The following is a 21,855-nucleotide window of genomic DNA, read 5'->3' on the forward strand; positions in this document are numbered from 1 at the left end:
TTGGCGGATGAGCGCGTTACGTAACAGTGTTTGTGTGCAGAATGCGCTCGGAATAGCCGGTAGCTCGGCCTTCGAACCACGGACCCGCTTGCTGGCCGGGATGACTGGGATGCTCTGGAAGGTCGACGCTGGAACGGACTGAATGGCCTGAAACGTTGAGGAGCAAAGAGCAGAACAAGTTGTTGGAAGGACTCGCCTGTCTGTGGCGTTCGGGTCCTGCTTCGGTATGTTGCGGCACCACGGGGTCTGCATGTGCTGAATGCTGGGTGGTCCTTCGCACTCTTGACGTGGTTCCTTGTGCTCCACACAGACCGTGGTGGTAAAGAGGCATCCTTGGGACACCTTGGGAGGGCAGATCAGATGAGATGAGGGTGGGGTGTCCATGATGCCCACAACGCTCAGCGATGGCGCAGGTGGGAGGCGTAGACACCCCAGAGCATCCCGTTGTACCACGGTTTGACGCCATTCTCCAACGCTGTATCCTCAACAGGGTGAAGTTACACTTACTGCACCCTGTCCTCCTCGTGGCTGCAGGTTCCCTGTGTTTAAGGCTTCAAAGGTTGCTATGTGTTGTCATGATGAAGTTGCTTAGCAACATCGGGGGGGCGGGGGTCACAGATGGATGGTAAGAAGCAACACCTCTCCCACTCCAAATCGCCACTCACCGCAGCAAGAACAGAGAGAACGATGGACAAGTCGGAAAGGGAGAAGAATGGAAGCCGTCAAGACACCGAGAGCTCACACTAAAACGCTGCTCCAGCTCAAACGAGGGATTTATTTACATTTTCCGCACCTTTTCCTTCCGGGAATGCGCTCCGATGACCACCGTTCGGCATCCATGACCGTGATCATACTGTACTGATGCTGCACGCGACCGGGCGAAATCAGTGTGAATTATGGTGTTTCGACACAATAAGTGCTGACCCAGTTGCTGCTAGCTGAGACAAAGGCGGAGCGCTTGGCGCTTGACCTCACGCCGCCATCCCTTCAGCTGAAAACACCGCAGCGACCGTATTGCCGGGGAGTCATTGCCAAAGTGCTTCCCACAAGCATGTGAGTGACACGGTTTGACCTTCTGTCAGCCGCTCCGTCGCAGAGGAACCCCCTCGGAGACTCGTGCCACCAGCGCAGATATTTCCAAAGACCAGTATGCAGTGGCACGTCAACTCCAAGCGCACGAGATGCTTTCTGAACGCAGCCCAAACAAGCCCCAACTGCGGGAGGTTCTCTCCGAGGGCATCGGGGGTGCATTACATTTTCCGTGACGGTTTTATGAGGGGAATTTTGCAGCAGGATAATCCCCCCCACCCACCCGGTGCCACAGCACATGCCCCTCCCACCCGGTTGCTCTCTTCTCGTGCCGTCACTCATCCTCCGCGAAGGCTGCGCTCCACCTGACCGCGGGCCATGATGTGCCGACAGGTGTCCCCGATTAACTAATCTGCCCTGAGCCCTAATCCTGAGCCAATATGCGGTCAGGGCCGGTGCGCTCCAGCCAATCAAACGGCTGCATTGCTGGCCGCACCGGCAGGTCCCACCGAGCGGAGCCCGCCGATTGGCTGCTGCCGGTGGCAATCTGTTACCATCTTTTAACAGAAGAGACCATTAATTGGCGTACGTAGCAGTCAGAGGGACGTCTGTGGTGGCATCGCACCTTGTGGAGACGCAGCTTCTCCCGCAGGGCCTGATGTAGAGCAGAGAGGCAAGTCCAGCTCAGTTTAATAAAGAGGGCAATAGTGAGGAGCTGGACAGCGTGTAATAATGTGTACTAATGGGAGACGGCACTTTTGCTGCTCCCAACACACGCAGCCTTAAATACGCTTTTGTCCTAAACGATTAAATCTTACTTTGGATCAACACACATGTTCTCGTCCCAACAACAAAACGGCGGGATTAACGGGCCGACATTAATGCGCGCGGAGGTCCTCGTCAGCGGACCTCTGTGCAGGCGTGGAGCCCATGGGCTCGTCCACTTCATACAGGAAATGTGAAAGAGGGCGGGAACCGACCGATGAGCTCAGCTTGCACTCTGCGCACATGGTAAAGGTAAACATGGACACACACGAACGCACACACACACACACGCGCGCGCACGTAAAAGCGTATGATGACTCGCATCCGTCTGGAATCGGAGCAGCGCTCCACCGCCATTTGGGTGCAATTCCCCATGGCTGTCCAGCAGGGAGAGCTGTGGTGAAGAACAGCTGGAGAGTGTGCGATGACTTGCTCTTTAGCCCCTCACAGGGAGAATTTGGACCTGTTTCAGTGTGTGAAATGTCCCATCTCATCATTCCTTCCCCAGAATGAAAATAGATGTTGCTGGGGAGGTGCCAAGACCAAAGGGCAACCCGAACTTCGGTCGAGGCTCTCTTATTTCACGGCGCTTTCCCTTTCGGACCTGTCACATTCACAGGTTTGATTTAGCAACAAAAAATGCTCCGGCTGCACACAATGGATGGATCTGGCGTGTTTCACGGTGCACGAAAAGTGGCAGGTTTCCACAAGACTGTGTCACGGATCCCGGCGTTGTCGGTGCACCATTTCCTTCTGCTCGAGTCAACACCTGTGATTTCATTTCTGTTGTTTGTTCAGCAAGGACACGCATCCCCGGTCTTCTCGCCGCCTCCAGGACGGCTCAGTGTCCTTTTCCCCAAATTCACACACATTTGTGTTTTTGTGACCCAAAGCGCTTGGGAAGGAGAAGGTGGAGGCAACTTTGTGTTTCCACAGAGGTTAGAGCCCTGGGACAGAACAGACCTGCGTGACTCATCACTGCTGGTCCTGCTGGTCCTGCTGCTGCCCAAGGGCCACTGGAGCCGCATGTGAAAAAGCAGTGAAATTACCGTTATGGGCGACTGCTGAGAATTTCAATTAATTCAATTCCGTTCTGCTCTTTCCAACGAAGGTTCCCAAATGTGACCTTGATCGGGTCACGACTCAGTGCAAACTGTTCCTCGGAATTTTTCACACACTTCTACCAACTGCATCTCAACGGTGATGAGGGTTATGAGGAGAACGACAACGACGATGACTTTACATTTATCAGGGACTTTCTCCAAAGCAGTGCACATCGCTGGTATTAAGGTACCTACAACTATCTGCTCATTTCTACAGCTTGGTAACTTTTTTACTGGAGTAATTTAAGGTAAGTACTTTGTTCAAGGGCACTACAGCTGGAGGTGGGATTTGAAGATGCAACCTTTGGGTGCAAAGGCAGTAGCCTGAGCTACTACACTAGTATGACAATTTATTAAATATGCTGGACGTGATGCTGTCGCTCCGATGCCGCACTTCTCAGCGAACGGGGCATCCAAGAGGCGAGCGAGGGTGCAAGTGCCTTTGGTTCGAGGATCCTCTTTGTTTCGGGTGACCCCTGTTGCTATAACAAGGCTTTAATCGCTAATCGCAGCACTAATCCAATCCCAGGAAATTATGGTCGTCTTAATTCCACCCTCCTGCCGTTCGGCTCCGTCAGCGTTGGCAAAGTGCCAACTAATTATGCACTCCATCTCTTCACTTCTCAAAGTGTGTGAGAAGCAACAAATTCTGCAAAAATACTTGTGTGTTACATGTGGACAGAGCTACACTATGGGAACAACACTGGAAGGAGCTGTGGGTGGCTGGGTGTGTGTGTGTGTGTGTGTGAGTGTGTGTGTGTGTGTGTGTGTGGTGTTTTCACACACTGCAGTGAAAGTCCACAAAAATCTGTCTGCAGATCTGCTGCAATAACAGAGTTCCACCTTCTCAGTGTGTGTGTGCATGTGCGCACAGCCTGTAACCCTGAGACGATATCGGGGGAGTGAACATATTTACTGTCTCCAAACCAATTTACACTGATTTAACCATTTATACACTACGGTAATTTGTACTGTATCAGTTCAGGGTAACTTCTGTCCAGGATTAAAGTGTAGTAGTGGAGCTTTTAGCAGGGGGGAGAGTAGAGCCTAATACAGGACTGTGTGTGGCATGACTGCAGCTTTCCTGGGGCGAAGCTCTGCTCCCTCGTAGGTTTTTATTTTATTCTAGGGAAGCCCGTAGAGCCTAATGTGCAGAGTTTCGGGTGGCTTGACTACCGTCCCCATAGGATGATACAGAGTTTTTATTTCTAGTAGTTTTATTAGTTAGTCCAGCTCTCCCGCTGACATCGACAGCTCTGAGGACATGAGGAAAGGATGATTCCACGGTGAGGACGATGGTTCCGAGGATGCAGACCACCTTGAAGAACACTCTTTGCTTCCGGTGGAGGAACTGGGAGGACAACAGCAAATTTCCCGAGAGAGCTGCTTTCATTCGGGAGGTTGTCTTAGGACTGCTGGCCCTCACCGTTGAGAATGTGGTCTGCATTCAACGTAATGGACCGTAGTTGTTCTTCCATCTCACACTGTTGACCGAGGGGGAGTACTGGAAGACTTTGTAGACGAGTAGGGAGAGCACTGACCATGCCACCTTGCGCCCCTACTCCATGGAACCGCTGTGGAAGAGCAACTGGAGGATTGTGACGGTCCACGTCTTCGACCCCTTCATGTCAGCTCAGCATGGAAACTTTCTTGAAGGAGTTTGCCGACATCATCAGAGGACACAAGGATGTGTAGGATGAGCTGGGCTTTTGGAATGGGCGACGCCAATTTCAGGTATGTCTTCGCCCTAACCTTGAGGAGATGGAGGGTTTTGCTCACCCTCCTGTGTATTTTAACCTTTGCAGCAGCAGGGGCTACCTGTTTTATCAAGGGCAGCCTCCCTCCTGTCGTCTGTATTAGGGTCGGGGGCACACAGAGAAGAACTGCAGAGACATGAGGTGCAGGTGGTGTTTGGCGACCGGCCAGCTAACCAAGGACTGCGTAGGTCCCCGCCGCTGCTCCCAGTGCGGAGGAGAGGGTCATCTCTTCTGCAGTTGCCTCCAGCGTCGACCACCCTACACTGGTGAGGGGGCTGGCAGCGCGGCATCAGCCCAGGATTGCCTGAAGGCAGTACCATCGTCGACGGGCGCTGGGGGTCAGACGGGAGCGGTGGCGGAGACTGAGGTAGGGGATGGTTTTGCAGCTGCCAGTGTTGGCAGGTCCCAGTCGGCCAGCAGTACTGTAGTGCCTCTGGCCGAAGAGGATTTTTGTTCTCCTGGTCAGGAGGATACAAACTTTTCACTGGTGACCAGGAGGAAGAAGAGACGAAGGAGAGAGGCTGGGCATGTCACCGGTACTACACTGGGGGTACCTGTTTTGATGGGTACCCCACAAAAAGGCCAAGAAGATTACGCCCCCTCCTCATTGGGATCAGATCATTTGGGTGTTTTGATTATTGATTTGTCCCAGGTGGCTTCCTCTCCTAAGTTCAGTCTTTCAGGCTCTAGTGCGGGGTCCCACCTGGGAGTTGGGGGATTATTGCTTGGAACAATTGTTTAATATGTGATTTTATTTGGATTTTTTTGAAGATTTTAATATTGTTGATGTTTAATATTTTTTGAGTATTGTTGCTTAATGATAATATTTGTTGTATTTAATTTTGTTTTTCTTTATTATTGTGTGATTTTAACATATGATATTTATGGCAGATACTGAAAGTCATGAGTACTTTGTTGGAATACTGATACTGGGCAGTTCTGCTTTTGAAGACATCACACACACACACACACACACACACAAGCTAGCTGAAACCACTCATCCCAAGCAGGGTCGCTGCAAATCAGAGCCTAACCTGGCAACACAGGGCACAAACCTGGAGAGGGAGGGGACACACCCAGGACAGGACACCAGTCTGTCACAGGGTACCCCAAGCAGGACTTGAACCCCAGACCCACCAGAGAGCAGGACCCAGTCAAACCTGCTGCGCCGCCACCGCTCCCCCTTTGAGGATATCACTTGTGAAATTTTTAGTAGTCAGACTGTCATGGTGCCGAAGGGAAGAGAGCGACGGACTAAAGAGCGTTGCGCTGAAAGAATTTAATGCGCTGAGGGGGGTCGAGCAGACGACTAGTCAAATTACAGGCAAGGGTCAAGCGATCAGCAAACATCATCCAAAGGAAGTAACAAGAATCATAGTGGGTAAAGCCAGGAAAAAAGAGCAGGAACCCAGTGACACGAGCACATAGGGACCCCCACTACTGGAACAACGCACTGCAGTTGCTCTTGGAAGAGGTTCCACATTGAAGAGCTTCCGCGGCGTCCTTTTATACTGTATTCCCTCGATAAGCCGCAGGTGTTGCTGATGGGCCGGCGAGTGAGGGAGTGACACGGACAATGGATGTGATGAATCGAAGCAAGGTTGTCATCGTTGGTATGTGATGTTTTAACAGGTGTTTAATGTTTATTTTGTATTGAACTTTGTTTGTATGATCTTGTTTTTTTGAGCATATTGAGTTGTGTTGGTGGTGCAGTGGGTTGGACCAGGTCCTGCTCTCTGGTGGGTCTGGGGTTCGAGTCCTGCTTGGGGTGCCTTATGATGGACTCGTGTCCCGTCCTGGGTGTGTCCCCTCCCCCTCCAGCCTTATCTCCTGTGTTGCCGGGTTAGGCTCCGGCTTGCTGCAACCCTGCTTGGGACAAGCGGTTCAGACGATGTGAGTTGTGTTGGTATTGTGGTTGTTTTATTTGCAAATGTTAAATGATGTATTTGTATAGTCTTTCTATTTTTAATTAGAGTTAATAAAGAAAAAAAAATCAGTTCCGGGTAAGTACTTTGGTCAAGGCCACAACAGCTGGGGGGGGTTCAAACCTGTGTTCTCCGAGGGCAAAATCTAACCACTGCACCACCTGCTGGCCCTCGTTTGTATGACATGACCCCCCTCCCCCCGCTTTTACCAGCAAGTTTCTCAGCTTCATAAAGGAAATCCAGGTATTAAAAGAGAACCTGAACTGAACTGTGACACGCACTGCCAGCAAACTCCCCCACACACACACAAACACACTAACACACCTTGTCTTAAAGTGAAGAATTTGAAGCAAACACCCCCAGCCCCCATCTCGCCTCGACACTCGCTGAAAGTGGGGAACAGTTCTCATCAGCGGCTGTGACAACACAGCATTTGATCACCCAACTGAGTCTCCCGGGAGCTCATTAAAACAGGCAGCCCACTACCCAGCATCCCGTGCTCCAATGAGACACCAAGAGAGCGAGGGAGAGCGAGTTATACTGAGTTCTACTGCAGTGTGGCCATCGTGGCCAAAAAGGGTGGTCTTCCTAAACAGTTCCAGTCAAGGTCCAACAGCAGGCGGCACTGGTGCCTCCCAGCCCCCTGGCTGTGGGTTTAGACATGGGTTCGAAGCCACATCGGTCTGTCTGAAGCTTGCATTGAGTTTCCTCCAGGTGCTCTGGTTTCCTCCCACAGGCCAAAGACATGCTTCAGGTAAACTGGTAACTCTGAATTGCCCTGTGTGTGCGTGTGTGCGTGCTGTCAGCTGTAGTACCCTTGAGCAAGGTACTTACCCTAAATTACTCCAGTGAAGTTACAGAGCTGTACAAATGGGTTAATAACTGCAGGTAACTTAACATTCTGAGCTGCTTTGAAGAAATGTGTTGTGTAAATGGAAAATACCCAGTAATGTTTTTGTAAATTTTAAAAAAATAAATAAATGTAAATGTAAAATGTTCAACATCTGGTCACATAAACACATGACGAGGCGTCCGGTTTCTGGCTCCATTGCTCTCGTCGCTCTCCATTTCAGAGCCGCTGACAAAAGGTAACTTGTCACAAGTCCCAGAGGAAGTTCTCTGCTCAGAAACGTGGTAAACGGAGCTCCGCCGGAAGTGAGTTTAAACCAAGCGAGGCGCTGCGGATCTCCAGCTGCGCCGTTCGCTCCCCTACAGCACGCACCACCTTTCATGCTTGTTAGCGCTGGGAGAAAGTGAGAGAAAGAGATGCCGAGAGTCCCCCCACCAAGTCAGCATATGGTCGTGTTTCTAAGGCTGAGCAGCATGAGCCAGGTGTTCGGCGACTCATCTCCCCGGTTCTTGGACAACATCGCCGTCTCCCAGAGTTTGTTGTCATCAACTGCCACTTCTTCTGATGCTTTTCCCCGAGTTTCTCTACATGAGAGAAGAGGTGATTTCACTGGCCGTTTGGGACACGTGGGATGAGCGGAAGACCAGCTGACCGACAGCTGCAAATGACAGCTTGGGAAGATGTGTGTCAAACCTCCCACATGGATTCGGTCGTCACCGATTCCTCGTTTGTTCACCCCAAGGATACGTGCAGCATTTGTCAGCTTGTCATTGATCACCGATACGCAGGAACACCAGACACAAGCTGGAAAGACGAAAGTGAGCCCAGGTCAGTCCCAACCTTGTACTCTCTCTGAATGCCTTTTACTGACACCTACTGGCTGGACATGCAAAGACAGGCTGCATTCCCTCGAAGCAAAGTAACATTTTAGAAAACAGCGACGAGAAGAAAATAAATACTTCAACTTCAACATTGTGGCTCTCTTCAGGAATGTGTTACTTGATCTCTACCAAGATGAGGGTGCAGCAGGAAAAGCACCTTTTCAGCCTCCTGACACTGCAATGTGCTGCTCTCCCAGATCTGTCGGTGGAGGAGAGCGGGATTTGAGACCTCAGACCCTGAGCCAAAGGACCGGCCTGTGGCGGCAGTTAGCGAGACCAGCAGCACCTGTGTCTCGTCTTTCAGTGGTCAATGTCAGAGTGACTGGAACCACAGTGGGGTCTGGGTGGCTTCGGTGGGCCGGCGTTCTTCCGCTGTTCACACGTTCAGTGGACCGGAAAAGCGCCGTCCGCTAATTCGTCGGAGCCCGTTAGCGGCGAAGTGGCGACAGCTGTCATCAGCGATGTCGTATTCTGTTATCGATCATCAGCGTCAAAGCAGCACCTCTTTGTGAAGGGGGGGGCTCAATGTGCGAAGGGAGCTCTGCTTGGAAACATGGCCAAAGTCCGTATTGTGCTCGCGATCCACCAGGGGCCGTGCTCTGTGAACCGCCCTGAGGTGCCCGGATCCGCTCTAACCCTGTTTTTCTTTCCACGTCACGGTTCAGCCGTCAGGGGAGCGGGAGGGTTGGGGTGGGGGGCGGGAGTGGATAATTTGCCAGCTTCCCAACTCGGCTGGAATGGGACAAACTCCCAGCTCATCCGTGTGCCGCGTTACAGTCCATCCCGCCACGCGTTCCGTTTTCTCCGCACGCTTCCGGTGGGTTTCGTTTTAATGTGAGGCTAATCCCCCCCCATCAACTCCCCCCCAACGTCAGCTTTCAGCAGCTCATCCCCCTCGACGAGTTGTAAACCCACGAGCAGATTTATGCTGCAAAACAGAAATTGCTCCAAATCCCTGTGTGGTACAATAATCTGCCCTTTACTAGTAAAATGTGTCAGTCCTTCTGTTGAGGTTCAGGGTCTCCGTGTCCAGTCACGGGGGGCGCATTACACGCACATCTGCGGGGTCATGAAGCCATCTGGAGAATTGACAGGGAGCCTTTGACACCCATGGAATGTGAACCCACCTTTCTGATCTTACTTTTCTGTTTACAAATTATGATTTGATTATGATTAATATGCCGTTCAGCTGCACAGTGACCCCAGTAAGGGTGTAGAACAGGGTATTTTCCAGGACTAATTGCCCCGATCAGTGGGGCGACAGCATAAGAGGGCTCGACTTAGGGTGTACTTTCAGATGATTAACCGTCCAATGATTTCTTCCTTTATGTAGCTCTTCACTTTACTGCAGTAATTCAGAGTAAGAACATGAACCGAGAAAACGACTGCAGAGTGGGATCTGAAGCTGCAACCCTCAGCAGATACGGCCTTCTCCTTCACCACTACGCCATCTATTGGTAAGGAACTTCTGTGGTGAACGTGTTAGGCATCCCCGGTGTGCAGCTCTGCAAACGAAAGTGACTGCCTCAAAAGGGGAGGAGTTAAAATGCCCCTAATGCATATTCATGGTCCTCCGGCTTTTTCGGCGCGACCCTCAAAAGCCGGGAAATATCGGTGTCGGTTATGTGTACTTGTGAACTTTGAGAGGGTCGAGTTTCAACAAACTCAACAAACTGGCTGCCTCAGCACCCAAAACTAAGAGAGGCAGTGAGAGCGAGATTTTTACAAACAAACAAAATAACGGGGGGACGAATCCCGTCAACGTAATATTCCAAAAATATTTGGCGCGCCATCTGCTAAAGATCCCGTTTAATCAAGGAAGATTTCGAATGATACGATGGGCGGATTTAAAGCGCACTCTAATTATTTCCCCAGACAAAGGGAATTGTTGGACCTCAAGCTGCGAAGCCCATCCGGCGCTTTCTAAGAAACGCGAGCCGTGAATTCCACATTCGGGAATAAAGCGCACGGATTATGGAATATTCAGATACGACACGCTGGAAGATCAAGTGCAGGCTGTGTGCAAATAGCAGGAAAAGTGACTCGATGAGATGTTCCTACGCCACCCAACACGGGCTCCCTTCGGAACTTGGCTTGACAACAAGCCAAAGGAGGCCAAAGGTGCGCAACCTGCACACCAAATTTCATCATGGATCCAGTCTTCCACCGCTTCAGTGATACACAATTTCTTAATTTTTGATTAATTATTCACCATCTCTTATGTGATAATGTCAGATCAGGGGGATATTGAACATGAGCCTCCGCTTTCGGGCTTCCAGACAAGTCCAGAGAGATCAGACTATGGGAAATGCTCTGTCACCCCATCGCCGTGCCATAAGACGCCTCCCGGACAATCCAAACGATATATATTATCATTTACATTTAGGGAATGGCGATGTTTCGGCGCTGCGGGATTCACCTGGAATTATTCCAGACGGTCAGGTGCTCTTCTCCTGCTCCACTTCTCACACCACCGAAGATAAATTGAGCCTCGCAATCCAAGCAAACACTACTATCATCCTGCTTCGGGACTTTGCACACCTGTCGGTTCTGGGTTCAGCGCAGCTGCACATACCCACGCAACCCGGTGCCGAGCCCTTGCAAGTATGTCCTGCTGTAGGTTCTCGTCGCAGAGAAGGACAGGCACAGCTTCTCCGCACAGTTCAGCCTCTGAAAACAGTGCTGGGGGATGGGGGTGGGGGGGTTACTCATTCCACTACATCATACATGTGATTTGTAAAAAATGTTGAAAAACATTTAGATGTGATATTGAAGACACTGCGGTGTTTATGACACTTTAAAACCAAACGTACATTTGTAGTTTTTTTAAAACTATTTTCAAGTGAATATGGAAATAAGGGGGGGTCTCCCCCGGAGCCACGTGGCCACGTTCACACCTGAACTCAATAAACGCTCAATCCCACCATTATAAAAGGAGCGACGGACAAACACCTGGTCGCGGATTCTTGACCACGTTTTTACTGCGATTCTTACCGATTTCATAGCGATTCTACACATGAGCTTCGGAAGGCCTGTTCGCGGTGTGTTTGTGCTCCAGTCCCCTCTGCGTCAGTCCTCTGTGCTCTTGTCCCTGTCCAGCGTCCAGTATCCCTGTCTGGTCCAAATCACGTTTCTGTCTCTTCGCTCCGTTCCCTCGTCTCAGTTAGTCTTTGTTTCAACAGCCCTCGCTGTCAGGTCGCCGCCGGACGGGACAAGTGCTGTTTTTGTGAACAATATCTGTTCCACCTGTGATCGCTTTTATTATTTACTTATTTTGTTATTATTTTTTAAATAATTCTGGAAGATATGTGTTTAAAATAATACTGCGATGCACCAGACCACCCGTATGGTATTTTTCTACGAACTCACTCTTCCTGCAGACCAGTGAGTACAGAATAAGAATAACTGTACAGTGTAAGAAAAGTGTGCCCCCCCAACCCCCAAACTCTTCACGTGAGAGGTCCTGGAGGATGACTAGCGGCGAAGAGGCAGAAATACAGGGTCGACGGAATGCGCCTCCTATCCCCTTCAGGAAACCTGGAGCGTTGTCTCCAGAGAGATGCATGATGACACTGTTCAGACTTTTTGCGCAATATAAAGTCCAAAAGTCCCGAAGTCCAAAGTCAGGTGGTAAATGGTTAGGGGTAGGGGTGGGGGCGCTGACGGAACATGCTGGAAGGGAGGCTGTGCACCACGGAGATCTAATGAGCCCCAAGGAACCATACTCCTTCAGGGGAACTTTGATAAAGCCGTCGCTTCAGACAGAGCTCTGTTTCCATGGACCCCCCCAGAAGTTTGGGGGCGGGAGGGGGGGGTAGAGAGGCACCACCCAGCTCATTCTGACAGCACTCTATTCCCACAAGTCCCTGGTTGGCTGGTTGGACTGACAAAATGACCGTGAGCCATGCGAGCCCTTTGGCCACATTTCCCTTAGGAAGGAATGGTTGGGAAACATGGAGGAGATGCTTCAGCTTGTGGTCTAAGCTGCTCCTGAAACACACACACACACACACACACACACACACACACACACACACACACACACTCTCTCTCTCTCGGCTTGTTTCAGCGATAATGTTTAACAGCCACACATACGGTTTCATGCTCTCCAGTCCTGCCCTTGAACCCAAGTTTGACGTTCTCCGTGTTCTCCCTCCATCCTGTTTGTCTTCTGTCCTGCAATTCCCTTCTGTCCAGGAACATCTCAGAGGACATGAGACACGGAGCAGAACCATGCCGTCAAAGTGACTGCGCACAGCAACACGCAGATTTAACGTAATCCAGCTCCCTTTTTACAGATTAACCAGTAAACCCCAGATGCTTCGAGCAGTTCAAGTGGGCAGAGCAGAACACTCAGAATGGCAATTTGCTGCACTGAGGAAACTCCACTGCGGGGGGGTCCTGTATTCCCACTACAATAAAGGACGCAATATTTACCAGTGTATTTCCTACCTGATGTGACAATATAATGAGGACAGCAGCAACAGATGCCAGCTGTCCCTCACAAATATCAAAGCTCGTTTATGTAACAACCTTTGAGATACATGAGGAGGGATTCAAACCTGCATCCTTCACATTATGAGGAGACAGTCTTAACCACTGCGCCACCTGCTGCCCTTAACGTGCATTCCGCTGGTATGAGTTAAGAGTTGACCGCTGCCCCAACTCCAAAGTGACACCTCTCCCGACTTGTGTATAGACCATGTGTACAGCGGGGTCAACATCCAGTTGACCTTTGATCATAGTTTTGATTTGAATTTAAGTGATATATCGCTGTTTCTCATTTATTCTCATTTTTCATTTATTGTTTATAGCTGTAATTAATTACTGCTATATTGGTACATCTTATGTGAAGCGCTGTTGTTAGGGCTGTAGAGCAGCACTCGTCCATCCATCCTCCAATCATCAGTGACCCCCTGTTCAGTGCAGGGTCGTGGTGGTCCGGACCCTGTCCCAGAAGGGGATGCGGGAGGGACGGGACGCCTGTCCGTCACAGGGCCGCGGGGCTTCGATGAAACAAATGCCACCAGGCAAGGGCCCTTTGATCTCACTTTCCTCCCTCAGCCCTTTGCTTCCTATACAGGGTACAAGTGTCATGACAATGCTTTACCGCAGTGCTGAAAAATATTACCCTGGCCTTGACTGTTATTGGCATTAGCGCGTTGAGCCATTACTTTTCTCTTTCAGGGAGACCAGTAAATCCAGTGCTGTTTACCGCTGTGTTTCCCGGATGTTTCTGGGTTTATTGACAGGTGACAATGGAGCCTATCCCGTTTATTGATGACTTATTGCTGAGGGCCAGACTGACTGGGGGTGCGGACGCACGCACGCACACACACGCGCGCCTCCTTCCGATCGAACCGATACTTTGTCCAGTTTTACTCGAATTTTTTGGCGTTTTCCATCACTCTGTCTTGCGCGCGCGACGACTCGACTGAGACGGCGCGAGACAGAGGGGAGGAGGGTGGTGGTGGTGGTGGTGGTGGTGGCTGGGGGGGGGTTACGGGCGTGTGGAAGCGAGCGAACGAAGGACCGACCGCGTGCGAGTAACGGGCGTCACGAGATGGGCTGGCTGGTGCGACGCGCGTGCAGCAAGAAAAGAATCAGAAGTGGATGAGAAATAAAACGATGAAAAAATATGTGCCGAGTTGCGTCCTGTTCTTACTGTACTGTACTGTGCTCGTGCAGGGGCCTCGATGTCAATTTGGCTCTGAGTTCGGAACAAAGATTCGTTCCCTAAAGCACGTGACGTGTCCAGAAAAGCGCTGCGCTCGTGTGATAATATATAATAATGTCATATCGCGGTATCATTTCTATCTAACTAATTAAATTATACACATGAAAGAAACAGAGAGGGAAATAATAAAAGAGAAAGTTTCCATCCTATGGAATGAGGATGTACTGTACAGTATCAGATTCAATCTTGGAGTGTGAACACCAGAGAGGATTCTGGGAAATATGAGGAACTCCAGCTTACATTTACCTTTATTCAGCAGACATTTTTCTCCAAAGCCCCTTACAACTATTCACACATTAAAACAGCAGGGTAATTTCGTTGGAGTAATTTATGGTAAGTACCTTGCTTATATAGGTACTGCAGCTGGCAGTGGGATTAGAACCTGCAACCTTTGGGTCCAAAGGCAGCATCTTGAACCAGTACACGACCAGCTGTCCCTGCTTATACCACATGGTGTGCGATATAAACATGGGAAAGAAATAAGGAGCACACACACACACATCTGGCCACAATAAAGGCATACATCTGGCGCTGTGAGAGAGCGCGGTGTCGCGCTGATGTGCGTGTGCGTGGTAGAGTGTGTCCCGAGCTCTCCGTGCCGTGCGCGTGCACGCTCAGTCACTCACCGCTCGGTCGCCACGGCGACGCTCGTGTCGCGGACACTTGGGTTCCGGTGCGCTCCTCTCTCGCGGTGGTCGCGTGGACCGTGGCGTGGCTGTGGCACTGCTCCGGGCTGCTGGCACACACACACACCCGCAGATGCACACCGCAGACCCCCGCGCGCGCGCGCACACACACACACACACACACACAGCGACGGAGCGGACGGAGCTGCCGCGCTGCGAGACCCGCAGAGTTCGGCGCTCAGCGATACAGTGACTGAATGAGCGGCTCCCGCGTCGCCCCCTCGGCCCCTCGCGCGCACACTCCTCCTACCCGTCTCCGCCCCCCACCCCGCACCCCCCAGGGCTTGTGCTATGGAATGCCGCTCCGCGCGCGAGCCCCGCCCGTAGATGCCGCTTTCGTACGGAGACGCCCCCTCCTCTCCTGTCCCTGTCCCTGTCCCATGAGGGGTCAAGAGGGCGATCCCCCAGGGGTGACCCTCTGCAGGGCCGCACAGTGACCTCTGCGTGCTGCCCGCGTGCTTTCAGATCTCGGCACCTTCCTGCAACTGAAGATAATGGTGATGACGATGATGATGATGTTGTGTCAGCAACACTCCCTCCTAAGCGCTCCAGCGGATATGTGGCTTCGAATGGACTCTCCCTGCATTGCGATGGCAACCGTGTCAGCACATGACCAGTTTGCAGTGAGCGGGAACTCTGTGTGCAGCTGAAAGTGGGAATTTTGCCTGGGCCAAAGGGAACACACAAACACACAAACACACACACACACACAGTGCGCACACGAGATTCAGAACAGTCAACGTGACGTTGTGTCCCTGACAACCAGGGTCAACATGTAGAAGAATTTGTTTACATTGTCTCTCCACTCTACTTAACTTTACTTTTACCAGTGAGTGACCCATTCATACAGCAGGGTGCATTTTTACTCTGTCAAAGCAGGGTAAGAAGTACCTTGATGGAGGTACTACAGTAAAAGGTGGGATTCAGGGCACCTCTAACCGCTGTGCCCCCTGCTGGATGTGCCCCGGAAAAGCCTGCAAGCGATTTAAGGGATCTCGCTGTGTGAGATGGAAACTCGTTTCGTCTCACCGTGCGAGTTGGACGAGCGCCGATGCGAGTGCGCCGCAGATACTGGCCGTGGCTGTGTGAGTCATGGCTTTTGGACATGCGGCTCCACAGTAATGTCCAATCGTCCTTTGCGGAGACATCGCCTCCGTTTCTAGGTTTGCATGCTGACTGACGGTCCCTGGTCCTTCAATGCCATTTGCTTTCTTCATAACCCATATTTTCCGTTCTCTTCCTTCCTGGACTGTTGTTTTTTTCGTTCTTTCTGTCGTCAGGGCAGCTCGGGGACACTCTGGAGTGTTCTTTCTGTTCCTGGGGCTGAATTTTTTTGGTTAGGGTTCCAAAAGGCAGTGGTGTGAAGCAAGAGCTGGAATCATAGTGAAGAAGGAATAGTTGTGTCGTCACCCCCCCGATGAAATGCCGCTGTCAGGTGACCACTGAGGTCAGATGTTCAAATGCGAGGTCTGACGTGTAGTCAGAAAAAGCCGCTGGATCCCATGGCACAGATTCATCTTTCGAAGAGAAATAAAAATGGGCAGAAGGGATGTCTGGAGCATAAGGGCTTCTTCCAACGGAGATGGTGTGTGTGTGTGTGTGTGTGTGTGTGTGTGTGTGTGTATTGGAGAAATGTGTCAAGTGAGAAATCAGTGGAGGAACCACTGCACTATTTCTAAGAAATGGACAAGATGGTCAGGGTGTAAAAGTTATGCCATTACAAGCGCCTCACATTTCAGAGATACACACACACACACACACTGAAACCTCTCGTTTCAAGCAGGGTCGTGGCGAACCGGAGCCTAACCCAGCAACACAGGAAGCAAGGGTCGGGGGGGGGGACACACCCAGGACAGGATACCAGTCCGCCACAAGGCACTCCAAGCAGGACTCGAACCCCAGACCTGCCATAGAGCAGGACCTGGCCAAATCCATTCTGCCACCATGCCCCCCTAGAGATACAAAAAGATTACATATCCATCCATCTTCCATCCCACTTGTCCTAGTATGGTCACGGTGGCAGCAGGGAGAACAGAGAGGCCCAGCTGCCCCGTCCCCCGCAACTTCCTTTAGCTCAACCTGAGGGATCCCCAGTCATTCCCAGGCCAACTGTGAGATATAATCCCTCCAGCGGGTCCTGGGACGACCTCAGGGCCTAGTCCCAGTTAGCCGTGCCTGGTATACCTCCAAAGGGAGGCGCCCAGGGGGCATCCTTATCAGATGCCCAGACCACCTCAACTGGCTCCTCTCAATGTGAAGGAGTAGCGCCTCTACTCTGAGTTCCTCCCGGATGTCCGAACTCCTCACCCTGTCACGGAGAGTGAGTCCCAACACCCTGCGGAAAAAACTCATTTCGGCCGCTTGTATCTGCGATCTTATTCTTTCGGTCGTTACTCGAATTCATTACCATAGGTGAGAGTAGGGACGTAGATTGACTGGTAAATGAAGAGTTTCGCCTTATGGCTCAGCTCTCCCTTCACCACTACAGACCGGTACAGCGACCGCATTACTGCTGCCGCTGCTCCCAGTCTGCGGCCGATCTCACGCTCCCTTCTTCCCTCACTCGTGAACAAGACCCCAAGATACTTGAACTCCTCCACCTGGGGCAAATTCTCTCCCCTTACCTGGAGGGGGCATGCCATCCTTTTCCGTGAGAGAACCATGGACTCAAACTTTGAGGTGCTGATCCTCAACCCAACCGCTTCACACTCGGCTGCAAACCATTCCAGTGCGTGTTGGAGGCAACCATGTGACGGTGCCAAAAGGACAACATCATCTGCAAAAATAGACGTCACCTTCCGACTCCCACACAGAATGCCCTCCTGGCCTCAACTGCACCTTGAAATCCTGTCAGTGAAAACCTCAAACAGGAGTGGAAACAACGCACAACCTTGGTGGAGTCCAACAACTACATTGAACAGGCTTGACTTAATGCCGAGTATGCGGACACAGCTTTCGCTCCATATGTACAGAGACTGAATGGCCCGCAGTAGTGGCCCCGGTATCTCTTACTCCCTAAGCACCTCCCACAGAATTTCCCGGGGAACACGGTCATAGGCCTTCTCCAAGTCCACAAAACACATGTAGAATGGATTAGCAAACTCCCATGCCCCTTCAATTATCTGTGAGAGGGTAAAAAGCTGGTCCACTGTTCCATGGCCAGGGAGGAATCCGCATTGTTCCTCTTCAGTCTGAGGTTCAACTATCGGTCGGAGCCTCCTCTCCAGCACCCCGGCATAGAATTTCCCAGGGAGGCTGAGAAGTGTGATGCCCCGATAGTTGGCACACACTCTCCAGTCCCCTTTCTTAAAGATAGCGACCATCACCCCAGTTTGCCAATCCAAGGGCACTGTCCCCGAGGTCCATGCAACATTGCAGAGGTGTGTCAACCATGACAACCTTCCAACATCCAGGGCCTTTAGCATTTCCAGGCGGATCTCATCCACCCCCGGTGCTTTGCCACTGTGGAGCTTACCAACTACCTCAGTGACTTTCATCAGGGAAATGGACTCCTGTAAGGGAGGCATATCACTTGGGTTTAAGATTTCTTTAAAGTGCTCCTTCCACCTCCCGACAATTTCCTCATCAGAAGTCAGAGTTTCTCGACTCCTGCTGAACACAGCCTGAGTGAAACTCCTCCAACCCCTTGTGAGCTGCCGGATGGTTCTCCAGAACCTCTTTGAAGCCGACCAATAGTCGTTTTCCATGGCCTCTCCAAACTCCTCCCGTGCCCTGGATTTTGCTTCTGCAATCTCAGCCGCTGCTGCCTTTTTCACCTGCCAGTACCTGTCTGCTGAGTCAGGAGTCCCCAGAGCCAACCAGGCCCTAAAGGCTTCCTTCTTCAGCTTGACGGCTTCCCTCACCACCGGTGTCCACCAGTGGGTGCTCGGGTTGCTGCCCTGGCTGGCACCAGCAAGCTTTTGGCCACAGCTGTGCCTGGCTTCTTCCACAATGGAGGTTTTGAACAAGGTCCATTCAGACTCCATGTCCCCTACCTCCTCCGCGACACGGGAGAACTTCTCCCAGAGGTGCGAGTTAAAATCATTCCGAACAAGGTCGTCTGACAGTCGTTCCCAGCACACTCTTGTTAAACATCTGGGCCTATGGGGTCTGTCCATCAGTTTTCCCCGCCATCTGATCCAACTCATCACCAGATGGTGATCGGTTGACAGCTCAGCACCTTTCTTCACCCAAGTGTCCAGAATATATGGCCTCAAGTCAGATGAAACGACTACAAAGTTGATCGTTGACCTTTGGCCCAAGGAGCTCTGGTACCAAGTACACTTAGGAGCATCCTTGTGTTCGAACATGGTGTTTGTTATGGACAAACCATGGCTAGCACAGAAGTCCAATAACATTTCACCATTCAGGTTTAGATTGGGCAGGCCGTTCTTCCCAATCACCCCCTGCCAGATTTCCCAGTCATTGCCGACGTGAGCGTTGAAGTCCCCCAGCAGGACTATGGAGTCTGTAGGTGGAGCCCTGTCCAGAACCCCACCCACCTTCTCCAAGAAGGCCAAATACTCTGAATTGCTGTTTGGTGCATAAGCACACACAAAAGTCAAAGTTTTCCTCTCTGCGACCCTAAGTCGCATTGCAGCGACCCTCTCGTCCACCAGGACAAACTCAACTGTATAGCAGCCAGTCGGGGGCTTGTGAGTATCCCCACACCCGCCCGGCGCCTCTCACTCCGTGCAACTCCTGAGTAGGAGAGGGACCACCCCCTATTGAGGAGTTTGGTTCCAGAGCCAACATTGTGAGTGGAGGTGAGCCCAACTATATCTAGTTGGTACTTCTCAACCTCCCGCACCAGTTCTGGCTCCTTCCCCCCCAGTGAGGTAACATTCCACGTACCAAGAGCCAGTTTCTGTCACGAGGGGCTGCGACACCATGTGCCACCCCGTCACCTGGTACACATTGCATCCGACCTCCATTTTGGACCTCGCCCACATGGCCCCCCTACGATGCCTTTTCAGGCTGAGCCCGGCAGGATTACATTGGCTGCCCGGCCACCGGGCGCTCGCCTAGTAACACTACCCCCAGGCCTGGCTCCAAGGGTAGGTCCCGGTGACCCTATTCCGAGCAGGGTAAGCGTTCTTCTGTTCCCATTTTCCATGGGGGTTTTTCAGATTGTGTTAGTCTGGATCTTCACTCCAGACCTTTTTGCCTTGGGAGACTCTACGAGGAGCAAACTGCTCCAGACGACATAGCTCTGGAGACCCCTAGATCACGCAAAACCTTCCGCCACACCAAGACCCCGACCCAGGAAGGGAAAAGATTACATATTTATATTTAATTACATTTTTTTCTTCACTGCTCTGTTTTGCAAAATTTCCCTTTGTCGCGGCAGAAACACAGCTGCAATTTCCCACCGAGCCCATAGATGGCGATAAAGAGCAGAACCTGTACAGAACAGCAGTGTGGCGCCACCGTAATTCACCTCGTGTCCACTGTGTTTACAGCTTATGTCTGCTGTTCTTCAGTGTTAGTTGTTCTAACAATCCTGGAAGGAGTAGAAAAGGTGTGCTGTTGCCATGGAGACCAAAGCGAGGATAATAAAGGATCCATGCAGAAAATCACTAACAGTCACATTTGTTCCAAGATTCAGTCAACAGCTGTCATTCAGTGGAAGTTTGTGCAGCTGACACTCAAATTCCACTTAGGTGTTATTTTCAATGTGCTTTGAGATTAGAAAATAATAACTGCATAAACTGTGGGATGACTGTGTTTTTAACCCTTTGCTGACTAGGGCGTAGTGGACAAAGGGTAAAAGTGACTCTGGTGCCTAACTGTATTCATAAGCTGAGGAACCAGTGTGACTTTCACCGCGATGTGGAGATGAACAGAGCTTCAGTGCTCTCAATACAAACAATAAAGAGACAGGAGAGTGAGAGAAGAGTGCTGCGTCTTCGGTGAGGGACTGTTTGCAGCTGCTGTTATAATAATAATAATAATAATAATAATAATAAAAAACTAGAACAATGTATTGGTCAATTATTACTCTTCAGGGCTGTATTGTGCCCATGGAGCTTCTTTAATTTGGATTTGGATAGAGAGCATGACAGAGAATCCCCTGTCTGAGCTGGTAATACTGCTTTTTTACTTCTTTACTGTTTATATTTACATGGCTCCCTATTAGTTGTACTGCCCACCATCTCTGAATGTTTACATGTATGTTTGAGAGCTGTGTTGTTCGGGTGCTATCTATCTATCTATCTATCTATCTATCTATCTATGTCACTACTGAGCAGACAAAGAACAGTCTCCACCTCTGACCACACTGGGGCACTTAGGTGGCTCAGTACCCCCTCCTTACATGACAGTGTTTGGTCCCTGGGTCAAAGGACACAGCAGGGTCATCTCTTGCTGCCTTCAGAGGCGCAGCTAGAGCTGTGCTTCTAGCGATTTCCGTGATGCGACTGGAATGGATTCAGAGCCCCACTCGGCTCTGGAACGCCCCAGGTGCGTCACCGACTTCCACGATTCATCACATGCTCTGAGCGCAAGTGTGAATGCCCAACACAGCCTGCTATAAATAATACTGTCAGTGCTACCCAGCAGCTGCAGCGAGGTGTGTGTGTGTGTGTGTGTGTGTGTGTGTGTGTGTGTGTGTGTGTGTGTGTGTGTGTGTGATTTGCACATCAGTGAACAATGTGGCTGGGGGGAGGGATTCAGTAGTGACTGATATGATGAGCGATGGAGGGTAACAGTAAACACCTCCGAGGTGACGTGTAAGTGTAAAAAGTTGTGGGTCCAACATGAGTACATGCTGTGCTCTCCACTTTGTGCCTTCTACCATGATTACCCAGGATGCACCGTGGCCCGCACTCATCGATGCTGTCTTTACTGTGACCTTAGGGCCGGTTACAACAAAGAGACCCTCACAGGGATTCTGACTGACATATCCTAATGGTCAGCTGGACGTCGGGATGAGCATCTTCCTCTCCCTGGACACAACCCACCTGACTGTTGTCCTCTTTCCAAAATCTGCACACACTTGTGATTGGCTGTCATCGGGCCAATCAGAGTTAAGATAAGCGCCTGCCACTATCCTGCTGTCGGTGCTCTTTGACCACAGATCGAAAACGTGACGTCCATGAATGTTTGAGCAGCAGAGTCACA

The 21,855-nt window shown here is 51.0% G+C and overlaps 1 protein-coding gene across 3 annotated transcripts in view; it reads right to left on the reverse strand.

Moving 5' to 3' along the window:
• Positions 1–15,284, reverse strand: part of slc1a2b (solute carrier family 1 member 2b) — a 32,695-nt gene extending 17,411 nt beyond the window's left edge. The window contains exons 1-2 of one of the 3 annotated variants that reach the window (XM_018765525.2): positions 14,674–15,284; positions 10,730–10,992 (exon numbers count right to left, since the gene is read on the reverse strand). The gene's annotated coding sequence lies outside the window, so the exon portion shown is untranslated. The remainder of the gene's footprint in view (positions 1–10,729; positions 10,993–14,673) is intronic. The other 2 variants (XM_018765524.2, XM_018765526.2) reach the window with 2 other exon arrangements.
• Positions 15,285–21,855: the final 6,571 nt, after the last annotated feature.

This window comes from Scleropages formosus, chromosome 5, assembly GCF_900964775.1.
Source record: "Scleropages formosus chromosome 5, fSclFor1.1, whole genome shotgun sequence".
NCBI classification, from domain to species: domain Eukaryota; kingdom Metazoa; phylum Chordata; class Actinopteri; order Osteoglossiformes; family Osteoglossidae; genus Scleropages; species Scleropages formosus.